The 26,999-nt window shown below is 35.1% G+C and overlaps 2 long non-coding RNA genes across 2 annotated transcripts in view; both read left to right on the plus strand.

The window, feature by feature from the left end:
• Nucleotides 1-844, plus strand: part of LOC121036116 (uncharacterized) — an 18,649-nt gene extending 17,805 nt beyond the window's left edge. The window contains exon 3 of the long non-coding RNA XR_005793246.1: nucleotides 815-844. This is a non-coding gene — a long non-coding RNA (uncharacterized LOC121036116). The remainder of the gene's footprint in view (nucleotides 1-814) is intronic.
• Nucleotides 845-849: 5 nt separating this feature from the next.
• LOC121036115 (uncharacterized) lies at nucleotides 850-26,728 on the plus strand. The gene is made up of 5 exons (XR_005793245.1): nucleotides 850-1,088; nucleotides 2,007-2,211; nucleotides 7,641-7,663; nucleotides 18,295-18,457; nucleotides 25,187-26,728. It is a non-coding gene; the product is annotated as an uncharacterized LOC121036115 (long non-coding RNA).
• The last annotated feature ends 271 nt before the right edge of the window (nucleotides 26,729-26,999 follow it).

A 26,999-nucleotide genomic window follows, 5' to 3' on the forward strand; every position in this document is an offset into this window, starting at 1 on the left:
TTTTCCTTATTATTACTGTTGTAATTTAAACAAGAGTGCTCTAGAAGATCAACATGCTATTAAAAAAACAATCCAAGAATAAATAGCATGCATATCTTCATTTTAATATTATTTGCTTTCCTTAACTTGAAGCATAAAAGCCTTTCAGTAGCTGATGTTAAATTCTTAAAATAGACTACATTATGTATCTTGAACCATATTATCTATTTCCATATGTGTATCTTGAACCATATTATCTATTTCCATATGTCATAAAATGACTAAGTTTCTACCAGAATACCAGGAAATATACAAAAGGAGTCAGTAAGTGGTATCGTTTTCCTGATGCCTTTGAGAGAGATGCTAAATTTGATTCTGATTTTTTAGTGTAACATGATAAAATAGAAGGAAAATATTTTTTACTTGTTAAAGTAATCATAATTTAGGGTAGACTATGTTAAATTTTCTCAGATTTCAATACCATATAAACATGTGAAAAAGCAGATGTTCCATTTCCACTGATATCCACTCATTCATTGAGCAAATGTTTTGAGTATCTTCTTGACGCTAGTTGTTCTGTGTGATAGCAATGAAAACCAAACCACACCAAATCTCTGTTGGTAAGCAGCCTCTAAATGGCCCCCAATGATCTCAGTCTCTTGGTATTCACAGTCTTGTATAACTCCCTCCTTGAGTGGTTGCTAGATTTAATGATTCATTTGTAGCGAACAAAATATGGCAAAAGTAATGGGATGTCATTCCCAGGATTAGGTTACAAAAGGCTATGATCTCTGTCTTGCTCAAACTCTTGTGTTCTCTGTGTCTTTCTCTCCAGGACCTCATCTAGGAAAAACAATCTTCCAGACAAGGAACTGATAATTCTGTCTGATAGCCAGTGAGGACCTGGGGTATGACAGCAGCCATCTGAGTGAAGCTGGAAGTGCATTTTTGAGACTTCCCAAATAGACTGAGCTTGGAAATAGATTCTTCTCCAGTTGAGCCTCGCGTTGACTGCAGTCCCTGCTAATACCTTGGTTGTAGCCTTGTAGGATACCTTGAATCAAAGGTATCCAGCTAAGCTGTGCCTAGATTTCTGACCTACAGAAATGGTAAGATAATAAATATTTTCTTTTGTGTTGCTAAGCTTTAGGGGTAAATAGATAAACAGCAATGGATAACTAATGCATCTTCCTTCATTGTTTACTTCAAATGTATATATCAGACCTAAGGAGAAAACATTTTAGAGTATGGTGGATATAAGAACTAATGTGAATGCTATGGGAGTCCTCGAAAAATTAAACACAGAATCACCGCGAGACTCAACAATTCCACTTTTGGGTATATCCTCAAAAGAATTGAAAACAGGGACTCAAACAGATATTTGTCACTCATAGAAGCATATTCACAATAGTCAAAAGGTAGAAATAACCCATATGCCCATTGACAGATGAATGGATAAAAAAAATGTGGTATACACACACACACACACACACACACACACACACACACACACACACAAAGGAATATTATTCAGCCTTAAAAAGGAAGAAAATTCTGACATATGCTACAACATTGATAAAACTGGAAGATATTGGACTAAGTGAAATAATCACACAAATACTGTATGACTCCATTTACATGTTGTACCTAGAGTAGTCAAATTCATAGAGACATAAAGTATAATGATGGCTGTCAGGGGCTGGGAAGAAGGGGAATGGGGAATTACTGTTTCATAGCTATGGAGTTTTAGTTGGGGAAGATGCTAAGAATTCTAGAAATGGGTGATAGTGATGATTGCATGACAGTGTGAATGTACTTAATGTCACTGAACTGTACACTTAAAATAATTAAAATGGTAAATTTTATGTTATGTACATTTACCACAGTAGAAAAATAAAATAAAATAAGAACAAACAGAAACAATGGACAAAGAAAGAACTATGTAAAGGAAAACCCTCCCTTCACTCCTACACTTTTCTTAAGCTCAGACAATTGAGGGTGATTGAGTAAATGGGGTGTGTTTTAAGTCCTTAAGGTGTGATGTGAATGTTTCTGGTGGTGATGGAAGACATTGACCATGCTCCTCCACCTCCAGAGAATTGAGAAGCCTGGGAATTGCTTAAATGCACATGGAAATGATAAAACCACATGCAGTAGAAAAAGACAGCGAAGACACAGGAAAAGATGACAGTCCAAGCCAGTGTAGACTTTACGGAGATCATATGAGAGAAGGTAAGAGAGAGCTACAGAGTGTGTTGTCTAGAATATACATGGCAGGGCCTTGATTGGTCACTGATGCGTGGGGGGTGTGGAAGCCCAGAGATATTCAAACTTTTAAAATTCTCTTTGACCACACTCCCAGAGAAGCATATGTGCATGGGGTTTTCAGGGCTAGGCTGTCACGGCACTTCATGTAAAGCTGTATCTTTTCTGTCACATAGTCAGTAAAGAGTAGATAGAACGAGAGGTGGGCATTTGGGGCCAGACTGAGAGAATTTATTCAGTCAGAGAACATGTAGATTCATATATATCTGAGTACAATATAAGGCCTTTGGCTTTACACCTACAGTTAAGATTTAAAGGACAGAGTTAACCAAAGGATATCAGGCTCCCAGATAGAGGCTCCCTGCTGTGTCCTTCTACTGCACAGAAAACCAGATTATGAGTCTGCTCATCAGATTGTATACTATGCAAGCTCAGGGATAGTATAGTTTTCTCTACGTCTAGAGATGAAAGTCTCCAAGTCCTGGGTCCACTTTCCTAGACTCTAGGTTTTTTGGTTTCTTCAATATCAGAATACAGCCAAAAGGTTGTGTTATGGCTTATTTCTCATGTCTTCGGTGCCAAGGGTTTTGTTTCTCTGTTGAATTCAGAGCAGTGCAATGACAGTGTAAGAAGAGTCTTCTAACAGAGTGCCCAGTGACAGCCCAGTGGGGGCTCAGGGACTTTTGAAAATAGTTTGCCAGTGTTCTGGGAGGTAACTGAGAAGACAAAAAAATGGGAGATCACAGTGGATAGAGGACTCAAGGTCAGGAGAAGCATATTTCCCTCCCTACCATTGACCTGCCTCCTTTAATAATTTGCACTTCACATTTGGTGTTATTTATGTCATCAAATACTGACAGTTCAATTATTAATAAATGTTTAGATCATATCAGTATAATTGTGAAGTGAGGTGGATCATAAATTTGCTATCTTCATCCCTTTATATTTTGAGGTATATATAGGATGCTGCAGTTGATCACAAGGAAACACAGATGATTAAAATAAACTTCCTGAAGTCTGAAATAAAAGGGAAGGAAATAGAGATTTGCCTTCTGACATGCTAGTAGGATAATAAAGGTATGGGAAGGGTGCAGAGAAGGAGTGCTTGTGGGGGCAAGAGAAGCCGTCCTAGGACAGGTGAACATTCCTTACAGAAAAATTCACCTGTGTAAATTTTAAGGTCCTATTGGCTTTATTCAGCAATTTGCAAGTCAAGCAATATCCAATCTAGTACATAGAATGGTGCTCCAAGGAGTTGTCCAAGGAGACAGATTTTTACAGAATGAAGTGAGCAGGCACAAGGAAGTTCTACTGGACGTTTGCTGATTGGGTAAAGCAGGGTTACTTTCCATTTATGGAGCAAAGGACTGTCTTGGAGCTGGTCAGGTATCTTGTTCTCAGTGGGCAAGTGGTTGACCTAGGCCTTCCTTTTCTGGGAGAGCCCAGCGGTTAAATTTTGGTTTGCTGATGTAAGGGCTGAGCATGAGTGACTCCATGTTGGCTCTAATCTGGCCACTTTAGCATGTTAAATGGTCTTGAATAGCTTCTAGCTCTTGGAAAAGCAGGGGAATGTGAAAGAGCACGAAGCAAGTAGGCAAATGTTTTACTACTGCTATTGTAGTGGATATGGATGGTGAAAGAGTCTGAGATATGTCAGGAGAGGCAGTTAGAAGCCAGACCCCGTTGTGCTGTATGCTCCCTGCTGAGTGTCCCAAAAGACAATGGAGGCGTTTAGTGATATTCTTACAGACGTTGAAGATATTCTTGATAGAAGCAGGATAATCAAAATTGTATTTTTTTTTGTAGATGAAAACTGTCAAAAGGAATTGTTCAAGTACAATTTTAAATGGTATCAGTTTCATGAATTAGGCAGACCTTCTTCCTCCACCTTTTTCTTTTTCGTTTTGTAAGGTCTGTTGTGATTATTCAGATGTAGATAATTCCCACACCTTTTCACTCCCTGTCCACTCTATCCCTCACCTGTGAGATAATAGGTGATTGTGGTTTAATGGGAGTTAGAAAAGTAAAACTGAGCAGTGGATTTGTTTGTAAAAGTTTATTTAATATTACTATGTTATTTTTTAAAATACATTTTTGGAGACCTTTCTATCTAGGAAGATAGAAAGAAAGTAAACCAGAAGTAAACCAAACCAGAAGAAAGTAAAAATGCATTATTTTCTTCAGAATTTTAAATTCCCCCACTTACTATCTTCCTTCTTTCTGAATATTCTGTGCACTATTATTTTTATTTTCAATGATTTTTGAAATACTATCAAATTAATGATGCTACAGTAAAAGTTTAATTTATGGAAAGGGCAACCACAAAAGAAATACATGAGGAATATTTTATAGATAATAGAAAAAATTAATTTTTGTCTTCTTAGATTACTTTCTTAAGTTTATCTTTAAACAGGCTAGTTTGGTTCCATTAATTGTATAGTATCTATTGAATTATTGGAAAAATAAGACACTTGTATTATAAAATGTAACATAAGATACAACAATTTCCTTACCATGAAAATTCTGTACTGTAAATATAAAAGTAATATAATCACCAAAGTAAAAATAGCTTGAAATCTTATAATATGAAGACTTGTTTTTATGATGAGCTTGAGAGAGACTAATTAGAACTAAATATTTTAAAGTATTTGATAGGGTCTTCTGTTCTTAGTTTAGAACTGATTCCTAAGAATATTGTGGATGAAAAATCAGTTTGAAGAGAATATTAAAAAAAAATATATCCTGGGGTGCCTGGGTAGCTCAGTCAGTTGAGTGTCTGACTTTGGCTCAGGTCATGGTCTTGTGGTTGTGGGTTCGAGTCCCAAATCAGGTTGTCTGCTGTCAGCACAGAACCTGTTTCAGATCCTCTGTCCTCCCCCCATCCCCACCCCTCTCCCACTCGCGGTCTCTCTCTCTCTCTCTCTCTCTCTCTCTCTCTCTCTCAGAGATAAATGAACCTTTTAAAAAATTATCCTCCCTAAGATCCAATGTAAAATCAAGTAGTAATAGCAATAGCAGAGCAACAAAGACAACACAAAACTAAATTCCAAGGCATATATGAATTTATTTCAGACTGAAGTCTAAATCTTTCTTTTTCTTTTTCTTTTTTTAAAATTTTGTTTGTTTATTTATTTATTGAGAGAGCATGAGCTGAGGAGAGAGAGGGGGAGAGAGAGAGAATCCCAAGTAGGTTCTGTGCTGTCAGTTCAGAACCGGATGTGGGGCTCATTCTCATGAACTCGAGATCATGACCTGAGCTGAAATCAAGAGATGGACTCTTAACCGACTGAACCACCCAGGTGCCCCTAAATCTTTATTCTTCAAGAGAACATATTTTCCTTGCTGGAAATTATAAGTTAGGTAGAACTGCCTCTTTCTGTACTTTTCTGTTATTCATTCATTAGACAATGGATTTTTGGGTGGGTACTATGTGCGAGTCATTATACATAGGTACCCTCATAGAGATGACAGTTGAATGGGGGACACAGACCAGAAAACAGTAAACCAGAAATGAAATAAGAACTGAGAAGTTCTTATTGGATATAGCAATGAGGAGAAAGCCTTGCTGAAAGCTGCTTCAATAAAATGTTAGTCATTGTGTGGTTTGAGGAAAGATAGAGAGATGTTGGAGACTGACTATAGATAATTTTAATCAAATTTTGCTCTGATGGTTGAAGAAGGATTTGGGTGTGGTAGTTCATTGAGAGGTTATCAATGGAGGGAAGCCTTGTATATTCAAGATTGAAAGAGTTAAGCTTGTTCAAATGCTAACCAGAGGGAATTAGATGACAGGGAGAGGTTGAAGATACTGGACAGTCACAATACCCAATGACACACTGATGTGTGGAAATGAACAATGAAACCCATGGGCTAGTAAGGATAAGGATGATGTACCATTTCTGAGGTAGGGAATAGTCTGAGCATCTTTTGGGATTCAGTTTTCAGGTAAGACTAGTTGAGGCAGGTGGTAGGCCTTATCTCCCACCTTCCTTGCTTCTCTACCAAGATTTCTGTAATGTGAAAGGTGGGGAAGTAAAAATAACTGAAAAAAGGACCATTTTTATCAGACTCTGCCTCCCTTTCATTGCCCCATAAAAGATACCATGGTTAGTTCTAAATTAATTACTTACAAAAAAAACCTTAAAAGCAATAAATCTGGACAAGACAATAGAGTTTTCCTAAGAACCTTCAATATATACTTCAAATTATTTCAATGAAAAAAAGTGAAGTAATACCCTTGTAGACTGAAAAAAGTGAAGTAATACCCTTGTAGACTGATAAAATTTTGGGATGTTAATCTGTATATTTTTTCTTCATTCTGTTTTTTCCCTCTTTTGCCCATTAAGGAGGTATTATTATTTCTCTATCATGGTCATCAAAGCAGGTATGGGTAGAATGGAAAGGAGATTACAAGTCTGTCTGGGTTTAGTTTTCTGAAAACTGTAGTCCTTAGAAAAATTTGGAGGGATAATGGAGGAGTTAAAAGGAAGAGTTACCATGGGCATAGACAAATGTTTTGTCTAACATATTGTATTGGAGAGTGATATTTCCTCTCTAGACTAGCAAGATTTCTCCATGCTTTATGAGTTTAGGGAAGAAGCTGAGAAGGCAAGGTCTGGGTCCTAAGATTAGTAACAGCCACTCCTTATATCCAATAGCATTGCTGGTAAGACTGTGAGATCTAGGGTATAATCTCACTTATTGGTGTCTTGGCAGGAGGGATCATGGGCATGGACAGCTTCAACAAAGTTTCCTGTGGCCCCTAAGCATGGCTTAGAAGCAGCAGGGGCATCAGATCTGGCTGGGCCACACAGCAGGGGCAGTGGGTAGCTTAGCAGAAATTTGTGGTGACTGAAAACCAGATCAGTTGCCCGTGTGGCCTCAGATGCCTCAGTACTGATCTATTTCAAAGTCACTAGAAGAATTCTGTGTGCTGTGATCTTACTGCTCCAGAAGGGGCATTTATTCTCACTTTGGTGAATTTTGAAGGACAGGAAGGGCAAGCCCCACAGGGAGACATAGACAGCAAGAAGCAGAGAATCAAAGCTGTAGAGTTGCTGCTTTTCTAAAAACTTTGTGTATCTTTAACCAGTGTATTCATACTGAAGTTTTTTTTCCCCCCTTTGGGCTCACTTTAATATAGATTTGTGATTTACTAGCACAGAAAGTATCCTGCACTCTGGGTATATGACCACATTTCTGGGTTCCTGCTTCTGAACAAGTGAGTCGTATAGCTTCCTTATAAAGAATTTAAAAACTTAGGGTACCTGGATATAGTAAACTTCAATTAAAAAAGGGGACTGGTAGAAAATTACCTTTCATTTTGGTTTCAAGGTAAAAGAACTCAGTATACAATAACTGTTTTACATGTCCTTTCTCATTCTTATTGCAATCAGAGGAGAACAATGATGCTTGAAAGGTGAGTAATTTTTCTTAAAGGTATATAATTTTTAAAGGTAAGGCAATTGGGTTCCAGAGTTGCTTTTTGAATGCAGGTTTCTCTCTTTTCTCTCTCCCTGTATCCTTCTCTTTCTACCTTCTTTCCCCAGTAGGGAGTATTAATTTTTGACAGATTTATGTGATTTACAGATTTAAACTAGTATCTTTTGTTTCTAAAGTAGTAGCTTTGTGCAGATATTCCAATAGTATTACTTTTTACAAAAAACAAACTCAGAGCACCTTTTGGCATTTTCTTTCAAAATCAGTTCGTGTGCCATGTGAGAAAAAGAGGTTTATTTCATGTCTTGTCATATCATTCATGTCTAACATGGGACACTGGATTGGTCACTGACAATTGTCATGACACTTGCTACTGGATCCCCAGTGGGTAATTTAAAAAATTCTTAATGTATAAAAAGATATGACATCTACATTGACTTCAGAAAAAAATGTTATAAGCTCTTGAGGCAATTAAAAAAAGGCTTATAGTGTGAGATCATAGCTGAAACAGATCTTTGTCCAACTTCCTTACTCAGGTCAAAGTTACTTTTAAAGTGGTTTAAGTGTGGTTTAAAGATAACATACAGATTATCACATTAGGAACACAAAGTTATTCAAGCAAATGTTCACCACAAAGATTCATTTTCCATCTTTACACATTCTTAAGACATTTAATTCCAAGAAGGAGATTTAATGTCCACCACTAGAGCTAATGGAACAGTGAAGACAGATTTCTACTTAATCCCCCTGAACCAAGGAAAGCTAATTTATAAGCTTCATATAACAATGAAGATTAAGAATTTCATGAAATCCAGATGGACAAACAATATCTATATTATGTCTTTAAAAATTTATACCTTTTCTTTAGTGTGTTTTAATTTCACTTTAAAATATAAGCAAGGATTTAAATACTCTGAATTTTAATCATTATTCATTACTATTATTTTTATGATGCAGAAATATTGCATGTTTTATGCTTCTTGATAGCGGAGTTAAATATGTTTGTATTGTTTCATATCTTTATAATGGACAGTCACTTCTAAAATTTTGCAAGTTGTTTATAATGGAATTCTAATTTTCTTTTGACTAAGAACTCTACTGAATTTACATTAGGAAAAAAACCTCAATACTGTACAGTTGTCTTATTTTATTAATGAGGAAGCAAGTAGCATGTACTTTTATTTAGAGATGCTAACTAAATAATAATTTTTAAATGTTATAATATTTTTTATATCTGTAGTATTCCAAGTAATATTAATAATTGCTCAAGAGATGACAGATGGAGGGGTGCCTTGGTGGCTCAGTTGGTTATATGTCCCTCTGACTTTTGATTTTGGCTCAGGTCATGGTCTCAGTTTGTGGGGTCGAGTCCCAAGTCAGGTTCTGTGCTGACAGCATGGAGCCTGCTTGAGATTTTCTCTCTCCCTCTCTCTCTCTGCTCCTTCCCTGCTTCTGCTCTCACACGCACACACACTCTCTCTCTCTCTCTCAAAATAAATAAACTTTTAAAAAAAGAGATTACATATGGTTTAAAATCAATATTTTAAAAAAGGTACTTAAGTGCTTTAAAAAATTTTTTTTCTTTATTTGTTTTTTGTTTTTGTTTTTTGTTTTTTTTGTCAAAGAGAGAGAACAAGTAGGGGAGGGGGAGAGAGAGAGAGAGAGAGAGAGAGAGAAAGAGAATCCCAAGCAATCTCTATGCTCAGTGAGGAGTCCAATGTGGGGCTCGATCTCAGGACCCTGGAATCATGACTGAGCTGAAATCAAGAGTTGCCCGCTCTACTGTCTGAACCAGCCAGGTGCCCCAAGAAGTGCTTTTAAACATGTTCCGTTTCTTTCTCTGAAGTATGTGGTCATTAACAAAAGATTCTTTTTTGCCACATATAAGCATCTATGTTATTGTGGACAGAGCATTATTAATTTGCTAGGCAGAACACATTATAAGCAAAAATTGTTCATGCTCTCCAAAGCAGCAAAAAATTTACAAAAATGTAAAAATTCTCATAAAAGTATGAATTAAATGTTGGGCCATAAAATCTCTATTAAAATGTAAAATAAGATAAAGTATTTTCAAATATCCACATAGTATTTAATATTGCCTGGAATTCAATATATATATTTTAAAAGTTAATTTAAAAATGTCTTGTTCAATGTTTATCTCATTTACCTAATAAAGGAATATTCTTCAATAAGCCCTTTAATTAGTCCTTGAAATGACATATGGATTTTTAGCTTTTCACCAAGACTTGAAAACTCCCTGAGGCAATGTTTTATTTTAAGAGTATGGTGATTACAATGTTATTTGAATAGATTGTAGCTTTTTGAAGTCAGAAAATGTGTCTTATTTATCCTAGTGTCCTTAGCACTTAGCACAGTTCATAGGACTTGGCCTATTTATTTAGTCTATTGAATATAGATGAATGGTAAGTTTTTCTTTATGAAATATCTCTAGAATATCTATATCTTTAATATATTGTTTTTATTGTTCCAATGAAGCATATCTTTTGAGTTTCCTAATACAACTCCACTCATTTCAAATTGCATTAACAGATAACAAATAAATCAACAAGTTGTTTATTGCCTACCCATATGAAAATGAAATACAAGTTACAGTATCTAAGAATTTTGTCTATTTGGGGAAATACTGAATAATGGCATTGCTTAGTAAAGATAAATTTGGTTGAAGATAATGAAGCCCTTGAAATTGAGAAGTATGAAATTTAAGCTTAAATCATTGAGGTAGGCAGTTGAATACATTTTAGGTCTTAATCAAGGGTTTAAGCGTGATAAACTCAGGATTTAGAATAAATGAGCCTCATTGCAGTATAAGAAACCCTAAAAGGACGATAAGGTTGAAGACAGGGATGTCAGTTGAGAGAATATAATTCTTGTGTGAGCTGTGTGGTGGAAATGTGAATTGAGAGAGATGTGCTAGAATATATCTAGCAGGAAATATTGATAAGAAAGGATATAGGCCAAGGAGAAGTTGAATTAGAAATTTCAAGCTGGTATGACAAAAATACATTGAACACCTAAGGCATGAGGGGGAAGGGACTGGAAAGTTTGATGACTGGTTTTAGGCTCATTAAATTTGAAGTGACTGTAGGGAACCAAAACACCCACATGGAAATCTCAATCTCTCTCTCTCTCTCTCTCTCTCTCTCTCTATATATATATATGCATGTATACACATATACACATATATAGATAGTTGTATACACATAAACACATATATATATTTAATACCTATCATATATCATATATAATTCTATATAATAATATATCTATATTCTATATCATATAGAATTATATATATAATTTAATATCTATATTAAATCTAAATATATTTAATACTTAGCAGTCTATTTAGACATGTGAATGACAATGCAGAACAAAAAAATATACTTTTGAGCATAGTCAGCAGTGAAGGAGTAGTTGAAGTTATGGTAAGATAGCATGCTGAGATGGAGGAACAGAGTCATATGGAACCCTATAAATTAGAAATGAGAGTAGGAGAAGGAGCTACCTGAGAATAGAAGAAGAAAACAAGAGAGAGTCGAAGAAGAAAACAAGAACCAGCTTAAAGTAGGAGATGTAGAGAGTAAAGAGAAATTCAAGGAAGGAGATAGAGGTGTGGTGTGCAAAAGCCTATTCCTATCAGTGCAGGAGAATAGATTGTGAAATTTGGAGGGGAATTTTATGGGATAACTTTGAAACACAGACATTAAAAAAATTAAATTACATAAGCTCAATTTAAACGAAATATGTTAAGAGCAAAGTTAAGAAATGCAATTTATCACTTTCTCCTTCTTAGGCTATCTCTCTATATATGTAGTTGCATGGTGGAAATACTGCGTAATTGTGTTATATTCTATTGTTCAACTGTTCCCAACTCAGCGTGCATTGATACCACATTAGTAGCTTGAAATCAGCAATGAGGGAGTATGTTAACCATGAAAATGGCAAGTGCTAAATTTAGGCCCAGTTTATAGTTCTGTTGATTCTGCAGGCAAAGGATTGTCAAATTAAGTGCCTCAAGCCGTATTTAGCCCTTTGCTGGTTTTTATACATAGCTAGACTATTTGTATATAGTTGGACTAGTATACATAGTCTAAGTTTTATTGGAATACAGGCATACCCTTTTGTTTACATAGTGTCTATGACTGTGTTCCAATAGCAAATAGGAGTAATTATCATAGAGAATATAAAGCCCAAATAGTCTAAAATAGTTAGTATCTGACCCTTACAGAGAATGTTTTCTATTCCTGGTCTACTCATGAGAAAGTGATGGAGAATATCTGTATAATGCAGATTACGTTTAAAATTGTGTTGTGTGTACAGGTGTTACATTATGAAGACCACAAGAATTTGAGAAGATATCCTTCTAGTATTTGAAAATGGTTGTCTGAGTCAGCAATGGTGCTTACACCATTGACAAATGTGTGAAGCTTGGACATGTCTCTGTTTTTTCATTTTTGTTGTGCTCAATAACATTAACCAAAATGTCAACCAACATCCACATTGGGATTGCACTCATTTGTCCATCTCAAATATAGATTGGCTGTGGATACTAGAGTTTGGCAAATATCAACAAAATCCTTCCATGAGAATCAATTGGCTAAATGGAATTTTCAGTGAAGAATATTATATGTTTTATTATTCTTTGTAAATTGTATCCTATGTATCTTTTATGTCAGTAAAGTTTAAAATACAGTTATGTGTATAAACATATGCCTTACTTTTCATGCAGAGAGCAGGTTGTTAAGGATTTCCCAGAACAGCACTGTATAACAGTTTGGGAAGCAATGGAGTTTTGGGGGAAGATAAAAACAGAAAGATCGTTACCTGTAATAAGTACTGAATGACATAGAGCATATTTGTCATCCAGAAAATTATGAATCACTTAAAAAAATCCTTAGTTAACTGCAAACTTTATTGCTTTTTTTCTTTTATGCATTTCGCAAATATTTAATTGATTACCTGCTTTGTACTAAGTGTATGCTAAGTGATATACTTTCAGGAATTAAGACACAGATTGTTTTGTGGCATTTATAATCTGACGTAGCATGCAGGTGATAAAGGAGTAAATACATAAACAAGCATATAACTACAAAATTATATGAACAGACTATAGAATTAGTGAATAATAGAGATGAGAGGAATTGACCTTGTTAAGTGGGACATCCAGGAAGGTCTCTGTAGAAGTGCTATTTCGGCTGAGGCAAAAGCCTGTGCTGGGAAGATTGTGCCTGGCAAGGGGAAAAGACTGTACAAATATCCTGAGGACTTAACTTAAAAAAATTTTTTATTACCTCTCAATAAAAAGGTAATCACTTTCAATTGCTTCATTAATTATAAAAGAAACTAAATTTTAAATAATATTACTTGGGATATAGGCAGTTACTTTCCTCTAAAAACCTCAAAGTTAATCAGGTGTGGAAGTTAATTTCCCAAGTTTCCTTTTAAAGCTAGTGTGGAATTCTCTGTATGTTTACATATGACCTTCATTAAGGCTAAGAATTTCTTCATTTAGATTTGGCTTTATTTGATGCTAATATGTTTTGTCGGGTTGTTTCTCAATGCTTCATGTCAAAGGGGGATCATTCTTTTTCTTTCTTTACTTATGAGTCCTGAATCTCTAAACGTATTTAGGCTCAGGCAGACAAGCATTCACACTCTTATCCAATTTGAATTTTTTCTAAATTCATCAAACCTCAGAGCTAATATATGATCCTTAGTTTCATGAAAACACTGGGTAAGTTCAGCATTACTGTGGAAATCTACCTTGTGAGAAAGATTAATTGCATTTTTCTCATCTTCCCTTGTTTCGCTACATGATTATTTTTTAACAATAGGCTAAGTGAGGTATAATAAGTTCTCCAAGTGATAAAGATTAGAGATAATATTTGTGAATATTTTAAAGTGTTGCTTGAAATATCCTCCTTACCATTACTTCCTTCCTTCTCTGCCTGACCTCATTCTCCTACATTTAAACATCTTTGATTTTCTTTTCTTGGGCCTTGAGACTCTTCATTCCAGTGCAGGCACCCAGAAATTAGTCATTGAATGTTATCATTGGAGGATTGGAAGAAAAGAGAAAAGCAGCAAATCCTTGGCTTTTAAACTCAAAGTTCACTTCCTATGCAAGAAGGAAGTATGTAGGAAGAATATTTGTTATCCAGTTCAGAAGTCCCTTCACTCCTGCCAGGAGCTCCTCTGAACTGTAGAAGAGAATAGAACAGACAAGAAAGCAAGATAGCTTAGTGCTGGGCCCAGGCTCTGCTTCTGTTCTCTATTCAGGGTTATTTTAAAACAGGGGGAGGGGGTATTGATAAGTGTGGATATCCAAAAGTAGAGGGGGCTAATTCTGGAGTATCAGCAGGCATCACTCTTATAATACTTCCTATATGGACAAGGGGAGTCCTGATGGCTTTTTGTGTTATCTAAGACAATAAAATCTTGATAAAGATTTAGGGAGTTTGGAACTTCAGAGAAGCATTGGAAAATAGCTCATTTTTTCCCCCACTACCTTCAAAAAGGGTACAAGATTTGCTGACAGAAAGAACCAGCAGTCCAAAATGACTTCTCAGTTTTGGTTGTTTGATGCTACCTCAGACCATGAAGCAGTGACAGAACCTTAGAGAATGGCAGTGACAATAGGTGCAGGAACAGATGCCAGGAGAGGCAGAGGTCATCTTGGCATAAAACAATGTAGTACAGTCAACAGCTACAGGCCAGACATCCCCTTCTGGCCTCCTTCCCTTCTGTGTAAGCTGTTTAAAATTAGATGCCGGGGGGCGCCTGGGTGGCGCAGTCGGTTAAGCGTCCGACTTCAGCCAGGTCACGATCTCACGGTCCATGAGTTCGAGCCCCGCGTCAGGCTCTGGGCTGATGGCTCGGAGCCTGGAGCCTGTTTCCGATTCTGTGTCTCCCTCTCTCTCTGCCCCTCCCCCGTTCATGCTCTGTCTCTGTCTGTCCCATAAATAAATAAAAACGTTGAAAAAAAATTAAAAAAAAAATAATAATAAAATTAGATGCTGGGTTGAGAAGAAAGAAGAGGGAGGGAAATTTTGAATGAACTACATTTAACCTGAAATGACCAAAAAGAGCTAGAAATGACTAAGATTTTCTATTTCCTACCATTTAGGCAGGATGGGACTTGACATTCATTTATTCAACATACGTTTATTGAACAGTTATTATGTGCCAGCCACTGTTCTATGTACTTGAGACACACTGGGGGAAGGGATTGATGCCCTCATGGAGCTTACATTCTAGCAGGCAATAAGAGTGATTAGGAGACTGGTTTGGGGGTGAGTACGTTGCAGTATTAAGGTGAAATTTGAGCAGACATGTGATAGACATTAGGAGGTTAGCAAACCTGGTATTCTGGGCCAGAGTATTCCTGAGAGAGGCAGCAGCCAGGACAAAAGTCCTAGAAAAAGTAAAAAGAGTTGGAGCAGTAAGAGGTGGAGGTCAGAGAGGTAGTGAAGGGCAGATCACTAGGGCTTACAACTCATTTTTATAGAATTTATCTTTTACTTTGAGTAAAACAAGACTATATTAAAGTGCTGAGGAGTAAAGTGATCCTTCGCTGTTTCAAAGGATCATTCTGCCAACTGTGGTAAATATAGATGGAGGGAGCAAGGATAGTCACAATGAAGCTGTTACTGTAATCCAGGCAGGGAACGATAGTGGCCATTGTGAAGATGGGCACAAGTGATGAGATTCTGAATATATTTTAAAGGTGGAGCCAACAGGACTTCTTACTGGACTGGATGAAGGATATGAGAGAAAGGGAGGAATCAAGAGAACTACAAAGTTGTCTGTCTTGAGATACTGGAAGGATGTAGTTGCAGCCTCCTCAGACGGGGTTGGACGAAAGATCAGGAGATTGATCTTTGACACATGATATATTAAGTTTGAGGTGTTTTATCAGACAGCCAATTGGAATTTGAGTGGGCAGTTAGCTACATGAGTCTGGAAAGACCTTTTTTTTTAATTTTATTTTTTCAAATTTACATCCAAATTAGTTAGCCTATAGTGCAACCATGATTTCAGGAGTTGATTTCTTAGTGCCTCTTACCCATTTAGCCCATACCCCCCTCCCACAACCCCTCCAGTAACCCTCAGTTGGTATTCCATATTTATGAGTCTTGGAAGGACCTTTAGTAGAGATATTAATTAAGGAGATTTCAGCATAGAGATAATATTTAAAGCCATGAGGTTGAATTGAAGGCTTGCTCCCAGTAATATGTTTTAGTCGTCTAACAGATCTACATCTTACAAATAACAACTATGAATTCTAAACAAAACACCAAAATCAGCTACTACAAAGGCTCTGAGCGGTTAACAAACCAGATGGGTTATAAAGGAAAATTGAAACTTGTTAGAAGTAACTGGTATGGGGTGAGTTTCCTCATCTTTACAAAGGCTTTTAGCTTGAGTATCATCTTCAGTGGTTTCTGCAAGGACTGTTTTCAGTTGCAGTAAGGTTAAGTTTTTCTGGCCTGAAGAATCATAAGACAAGAGTTTGGGGCAACCACAGAAGAATAAGAAGTGAATGAGGAAACAGAGCCGGAAAAGGGGATTCCCTACTCCTTATGTATGAACTCTAAGATATCTCTGGCTGACACTTGAGCCATACTTGATTGAAAAAAATTTCAGCTAAAGACAAAAGAAATGAACTGATATTTGAGCTACCTCTGCTGAGACAGTTTGTAGTTTGAGTCAAATTAAATTAACTCTCTGATGAAAACATTTTTCTTTTTGGAGGAATAAAATAAACAGCTTCCACGACGTGGCATTTTTAATGCCCTGAATGCAATCTGAAATTATTCAAAATAAGAAAAATCAGGAAAATGTGACTATTCTAAAGAGAAATAACAACCAGTGGAAGCCAACCCTGAGATAATGCAGATGCTAGAATTAGCAGGCAAGGATTTTAAAGTAGCAATTTTAACTGCTCAGAGAGGTAAAGTAAAGATGTTTGTACTGGATGAAAGGAAAATCTTAGCAGAAAAACAACAACAACAACAAAAAACATAAAAAAAGAATCCACTGAAAATTCTAGAACTGAAAAATAGTGTATCTAAATTAAAGAATTCCCTGGATGGGCTTAACAGAAGAATGGAGATGATAAAGGAAAGAAAGAGTCCATGAACTTGAAGAAATATCAGTAGAAATTATTCAATCTGAAAAAGTAGAAAATAAAGATCATAAATTTGAAGAGAGACTTAAATATCTGTGAGCAGTATCAAAAAGTCTAACACAATTGTAACTGGAGCCCAGAAGAGAAGAAAGAGAATGGGCCAGAAAAAGTATTTGAAAAAAAAGTGGCTGAAAGTTTCTCTGATTTGGTGAAATACACAATACTTCAGATTCAAGAAGCTAAGCATTCCAGGTCAAGGTAAATATAAATCAAACTGTGATCATCATTGTCAAACTTTTGAAAACCTATCTTGAAAACAGCAGTAGAAAAATGACTCATTATCTACAGGGTAGTAATGATTTGTAAAATCACAAACTTCTAATCAGAAACCATAGACACCATAAGATGATGGAACAATGTCTTTTAAGTACTAACATAAAGTCCTGGAACTACATAGGATCACTAAGGAAGTAGACAGAGAAGAGGAACCAAGAAATTAGATGAAGTGATAAGAAAGAAGGAAAACTGAGAAGTAAGTATCCTGGAAAATGTTTTGAGAAATACGCTATGGTCAACGGTGTCAAATGCTACTATTATGTCAAGGGCAGATTCCAACCGTTGAATTGAACAACAGGATGTCAGTAATAATCTTTACAGGCGTAGTTTTGGTAGAATAGTGGGCTTTAGGCCTGATTGGAGTGGGTTGAAGAGAATGAGAGGAAAGAAATTGAAAATTATAAGTAAAGGCAACTTTCAAAGAATTTTGCTGAGTAAAAAAGAAATGGAGTAGTCATTAATGTGGAAACTGGGGTCGAGAGAAGGTTTTGCTTTATTTCGTTACATGCTAGTTAGCATAAACAAAAAAAAGTGATAATTTGGATAAGAGGGAAAGAATTGTGCAGTGTTATCAGGTCTGTAGAAGAAAAAAACAATACAGCCAATTGAGTTAGAATAAAAATCATGCACATGAACATAAGGCTTTATTCTCTTATCTCCTCTATCTTGGACAAAGCTTGTTATTCCCGAGGCTTTACTGTTTGCAATTTAATCATTTGTCAGTGCAAATATTTGAAAAATATGTCCACTAAAATTCTATGATTTTATAGAATAGTAACTTTGATTTCTTTGTGTTTCTAATTATGGACAGTCCCAAATTATGAACAATACATGTTTTAAAAATTGCTTTTTAAGTGATTTCAACAGTCCAAAAGCATTTTTATAATAACATTGATGTTATATGAGGTAGTTTATCCTGACCAGTCCACAAAATCCTGTAAAGTAACTGAATTGTAATACTCCTTATCTGAGAAGTCTCAGCTTTTCAGACTTTTATTTCTATGGAAAAATTTATTCTAATTTCTAACCCAAGATTCTGGAACACATCTTCCATTGTGAAGTGGGCTTACAGGTGGGAGTGGAAACACAGCCTCCTGGTCATACTCCCCACCCTCATCTTCCAGCAATGAGGGTAGGCCATCAAAGTTCTCATGGCACCAAGGATTGAAACAATGGGGTAATGGAGACCCTGGACATTTATTTTCTCACCAGTGAAAATTAATGAAGACTCAGGAGTTACTACAACATTAGTGATGAGAAAGAAGTTTCAGCAGCTAGACTGTGTTGGTGAGTTCTTGGTTACATGGCTGTTTATATGATATACATATAAGGGTGTGTTAAAGTCTTTCTGTGTGTGTGTGTGTGTGTGTGTGTGTGTGTGTGTGTGTGTATGCACACATGCATGTGTTGTTATTTCTGTGTATACTGAAGTCCTGTTGACCTGAAAACCCAACATGTAAAACGTGCCAATGAATAAACTTTTGTACCAATCTTTGATTTTATGACTAAGAGATAAATGTTCAGTAAGTAAATTAAAAGCAGATTTATTCCCATATACGTACAGAAAAGTATGTATGTATGTATGTACGGGAAAACTGCATTTCCTATGTATTCTGCACCTACAAGATTGTGCAGTGATTATGATGTATGTGTTCAATGATGATGCTAAAGGCAGAGAAAAAATCCTGAAGGAATTCTGAATCACCCACAGTTAAATTATTTTCAGCATAGATTCAGTACTCTTTGTAAATCTTTGAACATTGACAAACCATATAATTCTTGGGTAAAAGAACTGTTAATCAGAACAGTTCCCAATTATGGGAGTGAAAACTTAAGGTTGTGCCCTTAAGTGGAGAGACACTTTGTTTGAGAACTATTGAAGGTTTTTTGTTTGTTTTGTTTTTGTTTTTGTTTTTTCACTTTTCTTCTTGATCTTCTCTGGGTCATCATTATAACTGTCTCCATTAGCTGTTTTATGCCCATCTTGAAATGTAAAGCTGATAATTTTAGATACACTTTGGACTTTAAGAATTGGAGGTGCATTTGCCTATTTGTGAAGACACCAAATAACTTGAAATTTGCTGGATGGAGTGTATATATCTATATCTATATCTATATCTATATCTATATCTATATCTATATACACACATATATATATATATCTCAAACGCACTAGAGCACTTGAGCTCAAAAGGTTTCAAGTCATGGTAATTACGACTCACTAAGAGTAAGAATTATAGCTAAGTAATTTTCTTTTCTTGGTTCAAAAGAAATGGGTACACAGATGTATATTCTGAATACTTACAGAGTCTTAATTGCCTGTCAGGAGGTAGTATTTAGGAGCATGATTAAATGGGTTAAGACACATCTAGAAAGGAAACTTCTAAGAGAGGAGGTACTGGTTAATGCTGCTTCTGAGATTGAATTTGAGATTTATAGCATACTCCCGTTTAAAAAAGAAAAGTTATATATGGTTTATGCACACATTGTTAGAAACTGAATTGTTTACAAATGATATATTTTATGCTGATTCATTGGCATTGTTTCTAACATAATGGTTGCTGTTTCAAATCTTTCTTTTGAAAAACAGCACAGACATTTTTAAATGCCAGGATGTCTTCTCTATAATCTTGTTCTTCTAAGATATCACTAGTGCGGTGATCAGGAGCTATTTGTTCAATCATGACCTGTGAGGCTTTCATAACCTCTTATAAACTTAAGTGCCAAATCACCAGGCTGGATATAATTACGTTTTAGTGATTTCTTTGAGCTTTGAAGGCTAATGGATAGCCTCAAGTATTTAAATAACTGCTTGAACTTTCTTAATTGATACAAACTGTCTGTAATAATTCCACTTTGTCTAGTATGCCACATGAACAGCTTTATCTTAGGTTTATATACTAAATTGATAGTGTTCAATGGTACATGATATGTATATGAGCCCTTGTCTTATTGAATTGTACGTGAGATAATCATTCTAAGTTATATTTTAAAGCTATGCACCAACTTCACAAACTAATACACTGGAATTAAAGTTTGTATGCTAGATCAACAAATTTAGTAGTTCATATCAAATATTGTCAGTCTTTTGTAAATATACTAAGACTTATACACCCAAATGATTTTTCCTATTTTTTTCACATTGCAAATTTATATGGTCGCATATTTACGTTTCAGTTAAGATAAAAAATAACCATGTTAAATTTACGAAAACCACACCAAATGATCTAATATCTAATTATAAAGAATAATAATTTGCAGACTTTTAATTTTCATTGGAGGGTTTTATTGATTTTCTACATTAAAAATCATCAAGATGTATATCAAGGAATAACTGGGTTCATATCTTGTTTTCCTTTAAGAAAATCATATCATAAAGTGTACAGTATATATTGACCAGAATCGGGATATAATGTAAATTGTTATAACATAAATGTGGAATGAAAAAAAGAATTATAAAAAAAAACAAAACATTTTTTGGAATTTCTCATTAAGAATTAACCTTAGCTGTGACTGACATGTGACACTTGGCAAACTTTGACATTTTATGAACAGCTGTTTGTTCATCTGTAAGATGGGAAAAAAAATTATGCAGACTACCAATACTCAACACCTCTTGATGTTTATGGACAGTCAATAAATTTTACCTTATCATTATCATTCTTACTGTTATTGTCATTATCATAAGAAATGCCTTATTACTTTTTAGTTTCACTTTGATTATAACAAGAAGTTATGATCCAGATTTGACTTAAGATGACCTTAAATTATTTTCAAAAACAAAGTAAGTCCCCAAAGTATTAAGATATGATACCATTTATGTTGTTTATAAGAATGTTTCAGAAAATCTAAAGGCAATTCATTTTTCTGAAAAGCAACTACTTGAGGCGAATACTACTTATTTGAACGTATACATTTTTGTATGTTTGAAAACAATGGTGGTGTTCTATAATTAGTTATATATTGTATATTTTTATTCACTCTATTCTGCCCCTTAATAAATAGGTTATATAAAATCATATAAGTCATTAAATAGGTACTATTAAATCTAAATCACCAAACTTAGATTACTCTCAGATTGTTTGCTTATGTATTATCATAGATGTGTTATTTTTGGTGTTGGTTTTGTTTGATAGTTGTTATTTAAAAAGATGTGGGGTGTGTGTGTGTTTATGTGTGTGTCTTTTTGTGGGATCATCAGCAACTAATATACCATAGTAAAAAATCTTTGGAATAAATCTTTCCTTCAGTGTTCTATAGATATATGATTTGAGGGTTTTGCATGATTACTAAGAAATCCTTTAGTATGGGGAAACTATATTATATTCAGAATTTTTTTTTATTAAAAAGGAAATTGAGTCATTTGCATGCATCTTTCCCCATTGTTAGAAAAAAAGAGTAAGTCATGATTAAAACAAAACAAAACAAAACTGTATATAAATGACTCTGTTACATCCATAAATTCTTGGATACAGGTTGGTAATTTTGCAGGTTGATAATTTTGGTGTGTATTATTCCCAGTTTCAGGAATTGATGGATATGGGATAGCCATTTATGTGAAATTTTCTTTTCTACTGGTAGCCATTAGCCACATGGGACTATGAACATTTGAAGTTTGGCTTGTGTGACTGAGAAATAGAATTATAAATTTTATTTAGTATTAGTTTATTTATATGTACATTTAAACAGCCACATGTGGCTAGGGGATGCCTTATCGGACAGCACAATTCCAGATTCATGAGGAATTTTCATATATGGTTATGTTTATGCTATGGCTTGCTGCTGACAATGCCCAGAGTACAAGTGCCTTGGGGTGGCTTACCCTTAAACCAATCTTGTCATTTTAAAGACATGGCCCATGCAGAAGACTACAAAGCAAATAATGGCAGAGATGAGACTCAGATCTCCAGATATTGTATCCCAGTCTCAGAATCCCCAACAGAACTTAATTTCTGACTTCCTTATGACAATTGATAAACTTGGTAGATGATGATAATGATTTTCAACAACCACAATAATTAAACTCTATTTCCCTTCCTGTGGTGCACTGATAAGAAATGAGAAAAAGGAGACAGAATAAAGGGGACATTTGTATAACTAGACTCTGCTTCTTATCTTTCCAGTGAGTCCGTTGACAGAAATGGCCATATTCCTAATAAGCATTATCCCTGGACTTGGTTACAAATCATTAGTTGAGTTCATTATGTGAAAGTCATTAATTTGAGTATAACATAATGCTATTTGATAAAGAATGACATTGATATATAAATCAAAGAGGGCAACGTTTCAGAATTTTCTGATAATAAAATATAGACTATTTTAATAATAGCAAATTCATGTTACAATGAAGTACACAGGGTCAGTAATTTGGGGGTCAAAAGGCCCTTGCACATAAATTACTAAATAAATGTCCAAAGCCATCTAGAGACTGAGACAAGAATCTTTATGTCTTCTTTTCAGTTATATACTAGCTGTTTGGTATGTTGTTCATTTGCTAGAATAGAATATCAAACAGCTAGCATCTAAGAAGCAAATAACTACAGTGTGAACTTTAAAGTTACCTTAACTGTGATGGAACACAGAAGAAATTGTCACATAGTTGTTTTCATTTTCCCAGTCTAGATTTCACAATGGATCTCTCAGGTCAATCATTCTTCTCTATTATTTTTAAGAATATTTATAGGAGGACGCATAATATGAAATTCCAATCTCTGACATTTTAATAAGAATAATTTTGGCAGTGTTTCGCAGGATTACATTTTTAAGATTTCATGACTTGTAGGCCCAAATGCTAGAGACTTTTTGGTAGAATTTTAGTAGATGTTAATAATATTTCTGCTAGAAATTAGAACTAGGCTCAAGTTCTAGTGAAAAGATATTCTTGAAATTAACAGTAGTAAACTGTTGACTGTCTGTAGGGGTCCATCTTGTGTTCAAAACTGTTTATAATATTCTGGAGGTCCATATGAAATAATTTACTCTCACCAATAAAATTTTGTTTGTGGAAAGGGCAAAGGCTCTGAGCTTAAAATGTTTATATATTTTTAACTTGCCATGAAGGCATGTGCTTTTTATTTCCTTGAGACATTGTTTGAAAATCCTCTGTTTAAAGATGTTCTCCAAACTTTAGTAATAATCATAGGTTCATATTGAGCAGCTTGTCAAATCTTGGGCAGAAAACAACAGAAATACTTGCAAGAGAGATTCTGAGTTTGGAAGAACTGAGCCCCAAACTGAGTTTAAAGTTAGATAAATGTCAAATTTGGGTATCTACATGGATTTGATATACTAATTCCTTTCTTGATATGCAACTTCTTTTTATCTTTGTAGGTTACCTATGAATATCAAATTGACACCCATTTAAATTTGCTCTCTTGTATTCCACTGGAAAGATCCCTGTTTAGAACTACAGGATATAAGGGCAAGCATACACATTACTCCTAATAAATTAATAATGAAGAGAGAGCTATCATTACTACATTGTAAATTATACAGTGAGTCTTAGGTGATTTATTTAGTAGCTTAAACACCTAGGAAATTTCCCTAGTTGGCAGCAATTGAAAATGCATATTAATTGCATTTTCCATCCCACATCTGAAATAAAAGGAGAATGTCAGGAATAGATTAATTCTGGTTTCCTTTTGAATATCATATTTTAATTTCTTCTATGTTTCTTTAATCTTTTTAGCAGTGCTTAAGGATTGGAAGATGTTGATTAAAGCATTTCCTCTGATTAATTATATTTTGGCTTTCAACTGTTTTATTTTATTTTAAAATGAAGTGCACACACATTGTCTGGATTATGTGAGCATCTGCTCGTCTTTGCAAATATTTATATAAATCTTACTGCCACCCTGTTCCCTCCAAGTTCTCACTGCTTAGCTAATCCTGATTGCATCTCCTCATTAAGCCATCTTCAGGATATAGAAACATAAATAAAACAGACTAACAGCCCACATTTCAGGGATATTTGTGTGCATGGCTTACCATTTAACTCATGTTATTAAATTCTCAGAATTCATTCTGAAATTACAGGGTTTCCTTTACCTCTGCTTTCTTTATTTATACATCTGATTATTATTAACCTAAGAACTATTTTGGATATAATGACTAGGACTTTATCAAAAGGATGTACTATTTTTTAAGAAAGGTCTATGAGACTAATATGACTAAAAATTTAGAATTTAGTAGGCGGCTTAAAGATGACACATAAATGTTGAATATCTCCTGTTTTCCCCCCTTTAACTATCCTTCATATTTGTTTCTTCCTTTGTTATGTATCTGTGGGCTCAGAAAATAAAATATAGTACCCCTCCACAGGGATGGAATGCTAGGACTTACTATAAAGATTGTCCTTCACCTGGGTTTCCTTAACTAATTATGGCTTTCATATGGGGACAGTACTTTAATCTGGGGTCTTAGCTTTATTTCATGCTTTGATACAGAGTGAGAGACATCTATTTGACTTCATTTTACAAATTGTCCTTTGACCATGTAGTTTCTGTAGAAGGAATGATTTTTTTTTGATAGTAAATTTCTAAGACTGAGAATTTCTCTTCTTGCAGCTTTATGTAATTATGTTCAAAGGGGTTTGAATTAAAATGGAACAGATGTGTCCATCTTTAATTATGGTGTAACAAATTGTGTTACTCTAAGGCTTTATTAAGCGAAACGCTCATCTTTATGTAATAATGGGTCAGACAGTTTCAAAATGATATCGGTGAACACAGTGTATTGCCTATTTCACTTAGACTTCAAAAGGACTGTTAAAATTCAGAGACTCTGCATGTAGAACCGGAAGAAACTATAGAAAATGTGCATTAATTTTTTTTTTTATTTCAAGTTAAGTGAAAACAGTTGTTAGGAACATATGAATTTTAATGTCATGTAAATAAGACAAACAAGGTAACATTTGGCATGACAGGTATATCTAACAGATAATGGGAATATTCAACTCTGTGTTGGAAAATGCAATTTTTAGGCTTTCTGAAAACTCTTTTGTATTCTTTTGTGCAGATACTCTCTTATAAATGTGTGTCCAGGACTTTTTTTTTGGAGGGGGGATCACTTCTAAGTCAGTACCATAAAGTCCTTTTTAGAACTAGCTGGCAGCTACTTAACCAAAAATTAGCAAGAAGAATATGGATAGCACAATTCCTGTGACATGAGTCCCATTCCAAGGTTTCCATTTCTGTCTTTAGTACCATAATCCTTTAATGCTTCAGGACATCTCCAAACCCTTATACTTTTTCCATTCCCATAACCCAATCTGTCACCAATTATTAATTTTATTTTTGATTTTCTTTCTTTACATACTCCCTCTGCTTCATTATCAACCACCACTGGAATCCAGGTTCCATTACCTCATATGCCAATTATTCCAAAAGTTTTCTAACACATTTTCTTGACCCTTCTCTCCCCTTTTCATTCTCTTCTTCAATTCATTGCCAATCTAGTATAAAATAATAATTTTATTATGCATTGTTTTCTAAAATATTGTGGTGGATATAAATTGTCTATTGTACAAGGCCATACTTTTAGGTCTAGTCTTCTGGATCATACATAATCTCTAATCACCTTCTTCTCACTACTCCTCAATAAAGCTGGTGATACAATCTTCCTTTCATCACATCTTTCAGTAACAAAACCCAGCCTATTCCAGGCACGGTTGTTCACTGCATGCCAAAATATACACCTTTATCTTCACCTCTGCGCTCTTTCTCCAACCTACGATGCCCTGCTGGCTTCCTCATTAAACTTTCCCTTTCTTGAAAGGTCAGATTCATCATGATGTGTTTTTTTCTTTTTTGCACTTTTCCCTGTCCCTGAGTTGTCAGTTCAGTTTTGATTCATACTTTAGTTATTTTCTGAACTAGCTTTGAGTTTTCATAAATATCTTAGTCTTGTGAACCAAGGTCTAATTCACAGAGTGACTCAGTGAAAAGTATACATTGGTTGGTCAATTGACATGCCTTCTTTGAGGGATTCATTGCTAAGACTGTCTTTGTGTTTACTGGGGTGGGCAGAGGGCAAAAACAGGAGATGGGTAAGAGAAAAAATTGGGGACACTAATATTTTATTTTTTACAATGTCTGTAAAATTGTTGGACTTAAGGAAACACGTACACTAAATTCAATGATGAGGGAAAAAAAGTAAACTTCACAGAGCTGTAGTAAACACCAGATGTTGAAAGAGGATCTTACCAGACTAGCCATCTTCATCTTTCATCTCTAGGAGACAAATTACAACAGAGAACCAGAGTAAACATTAAGAAACCATAGAGGACATTAAGTGAGAATGCAGAGCTATAGATTTCAAAACAGAAGACCCACCCAGGGAGCCACTCAGTTTGTCCCTCCATTATCCAAGGCTGCTGCTCTATGTCCTTCTGCCTCCATAGGGATCTGCTGGTCTTTGTCCTTCGCTTTCCCCTCCCTTCCTGCAATAGATGTGCACACTCACATTTTCAGGATCCAAGGAAGGGAACAAAGCTTGATTCTCTGATTCACCCAGAACATTGACCCAGAACCTCTTTAACTCTGTTGAATTAAAAATAAGACAAGAACTAAAACTGAGTTAGTTATCTAATATTAGAAAACAAAGAAATGTTGATCATTGGCTTCTTCTGGTTCACTAAGAGTATTTTTATGACTTGAACATATACAGTAGGATTTTTCTTATCCTTCAATTACCAATTTAAAGAAACACAGGTATCAGTTATATTAAAAAGTATGGAGTAGAGTAAATTAAAAGTAATATACCAAAGTGAGATGCTACAAATGAATAACATCTTATGGCATGAAATAAATGGGGCAAAGCGGACAGGGCG

This window comes from Herpailurus yagouaroundi, unplaced genomic scaffold (assembly GCF_014898765.1).
Source record: "Herpailurus yagouaroundi ecotype Mexico unplaced genomic scaffold, PumYag 162, whole genome shotgun sequence".
Taxonomy (NCBI): Eukaryota; Metazoa; Chordata; class Mammalia; order Carnivora; family Felidae; genus Herpailurus; species Herpailurus yagouaroundi.